At 42.9% G+C, this 3,191-nt stretch overlaps 1 pseudogene; it reads right to left on the reverse strand.

Moving 5' to 3' along the window:
* Nucleotides 1-1,580: 1,580 nt before the first annotated feature.
* LOC146195076 (uncharacterized) lies at nt 1,581-3,191 on the reverse strand (annotated as a pseudogene).

Consider the following 3,191-nt stretch of genomic DNA (forward strand, 5'->3'; position numbering starts at 1 on the left):
TCTTCGTTCGTTGCAGTGCTGATGGCTTGGCGCACGACTTGGAGCTTTACCAGGGGAAGGGCACAGGCATAAGTGAGAACCATTCCCATCTTGGTCTTGGGGGTTCTGTTGTCATGCGGCTTGTACAGCATCTTCCACATGGGCACAACATGAAAGTGTACATGGACAACTATTTTTCATCTGTGCCTCTCTTCCGGGAACTAAAAGAGGTTGGAATTTTAGCCACTGGAACCATCCGATCGAACCGACTCCTCGGATGCCCTTTAAAAAGTGATAAGGATCTGAAGCGAATTGGGCGAGGCAGCTACGACCGAAAAATAAGCGAAGAAGAGGACATTGTCATTGTCAGGTGGCACGATAATGGGCCGGTGAACATGGTGTCGACTACTGTCGGCATTGGGATGATGTCAAAGGTGAAAAGGTGGAGCGACTCACAGAAGCAGCACATTGAAATTGATTGCCCTGAAGTCATTGCTCAATATAACAGCTTCATGGGGGGCGTGGACAAATTAGATTTTTTAATGTCCTTGTATCCCCTGAAAGCCAAGACAAGGAAGTGGCCCGTCCGTGCTATCTCACATTTTGTGACATTTGCTATTTGCAATGGATGGATAGAGTATGTTCGGGATGCCAATGAAGAAGGAATCCCCAAGAAGGACATAAAAGACGTCATGGCCTTTCAGACGGATGTAGCCCGCAGTCTCATCGAGGCGAACAAAAGCGAGCGGCCAAAGAGGGGCCGGCCGAGCAACGCTGCGCCTCGAAGTACTTCTCGGAAGGCACATAACTGTAGCCCAATGCCCACAAACTCCACCAGGTATGATGGCATCAACCACTGGCCAAGGCACATGTCTACTCACTTTGCACAACGCTGCAGGAATGATGGATGCAGCTCGAGATCCCGAATCTGCTGCCGCAAGTGCGATGTTTTTCTTTGTTTGTCTTCAGCAAAAGACTGCTTTTATGAATTTCATAATAGAATGTGAAATTCTGTAATGTAGGCCTCAAACCTATTACAAAATGTGCCTTGTAACCGCAAATTTGCCAAGAAGATCCATTTTTCACTGTTAAACATTGACCAAAACCAAAACCTGGAAAACTGCCATTGGGGCGCTCTGTGCACAATTGTGCACGCGAACTAATTTTTTCTGAGTTGCAATAAAATCTATTTTGTCGATTGCAATGTGTTGCAGTGACTTATAGAAACATGCTGAAATGAAATTAAATTTTTTTTTCTACTTAATTCTTAATTCGCGCCTGAAGGGGATAATAACTCAAAGGAAAACAGCAAAGCAAACAGGCTTGAGGCAAGGTGTAACAGTGATGCCATTCTGTCAAAAACAACTGTGCTTTTGAGATATCATTCAGCTGCCTAGCATGACTGCATATATATTGAGGAGCTTTGCGTCACCATGATCTGCTATTGAAGTGCTGTTGATTCGATCACTGTCATCACCAAATGAGGGCAGTTGCATATGGTTCTGCACTACTTGTAGGGCACTGACCCAAACCATGCATAATTGCCACCAAAAATTGTCATTTTTTGGCTACTGTGACTGTTGGCAGCCACATTACTGCTGTCAAAATGCATACTATGCAGTTCCCCACCCATTCCGTCAAATGAGCGTAAAATTGATTATGTGACAATGGTGTATTTACAAAAACCTTATATTTGCAATCTCTCAGCAGAAACGTATTCTGAAACAGTATATGCCACATTTTTAAATGTATAACCAGAAAAGTACAAACATTATTTGTACGCATACAGTTCCAAGCCAAGACCTTCGGTATCATGGCTGAATACTGTTCACCAGACTGTTTTGAGCATGAGAGTTAGTCTTTTTCATAGAGGTTTGGAATCGTTGAAACAAAAATAATGTGGTCTATTTCCATAAACACACACATAACTCACTGGGTTTTATGTAAACTAACGGCTCTTCTCTTTTGACACAAATCAAAAGGTGCTTTGCATAGAGCCTTTCGACAAGTAGTAGTTCCTGGCACTGCAAAATTATGCAAGAATTTTCGCCACTAAGAATTCTATGAATTAGAAAAAAGAGCCAGAAAAGCTGACAAATGCACTGTTGTTAGTCTTTATAGGCCTGGTATACTGAGCAGAGTGAAATGTTTGCTGACTGATGACCACTCGGTTATATTCAATAACACTTGAGTCACAGCCAAGCTTATCAGCAATAGCCTGCTTTTCACTTGAATCCAAGTTTAAGCATGGCTTTCCAGTGCCTAGCAAAACTGTTTGCTGACTGGTTCTTTTCCTCCGTACACCCAGAAAATCTACTGCTCCTGGTGAAAGGTTTAAAGTCGCTTTTGCTGTCTGTAACTTTCGAGCAAGTATGTAATGTTCTAATATTTGCAGAGGAACACCATTAGCTCCACTCACCAGTTTAACAAGAAGTCCATTTCCACCTTCAAATACAAATGAAGAATGTGACCAAAGAGGTCCTAGTTTAGCCACACTCTGGCAGATGCAGAAGTTGGTGTACATTGTAGGTCATTGCAGACAATCCATACAATGACTGTGTTTGCACAACAAACTCTGACAGAAGATCTGATAACCTGAGAATATCATCTGATGATATGGTGTCCTGTAGAAGTATGTAGATTCCCTCTACAAGCAAACTGAAATGTTTTATGTAAATATCTGGCAAAGAGCCACGAAGACACGGTAGTGAATAATGAAGAACCCACCACTTCCATTCGCTGGCTTTCCAGATAGCAAAGCCAGATAATCTTCGAGGTGTACGTGTGAACCAATTTGGGGGCTTAATTGCCAATAACCTCCTGTTTAAAGAGTTCACTGTTTCTCGTGCACCAATGTAATATTCAGCACCTCTCGAATGTAGCCACAAGGAACAAAATTGCTTAGCCACACCTTCAAGAACCACATGCATATAGTCTGGGCTTGTTCCCCAAACTAAATCGTAACCAGGCAGCTTCGTTAGCACTGTTCTGCCCTTCATACCATTCACAACATTTGTATGTTGTGCTTTTTTCCCATCTGCCTTCATGCTGTTGAAAGTCCTTTCCATGGCAGCTCCTCCATACTCCATACTCCTCCATAAACTGAGCTTCTGATTGCCACTGCCTCTAAATCTGTGTTGAGTGAGATGTTTCGAGAAGGGATTGATTTTTGTGTTACAATGGCAACGCCACCAGAGGAGTGAGAGCTGCCT

Source organism: Amblyomma maculatum, chromosome 3 (genome assembly GCF_055883805.1).
Source record: "Amblyomma maculatum isolate TAMU_Amacu chromosome 3, ASM5588380v1, whole genome shotgun sequence".
NCBI lineage: Eukaryota > Metazoa > Arthropoda > Arachnida > Ixodida > Ixodidae > Amblyomma > Amblyomma maculatum.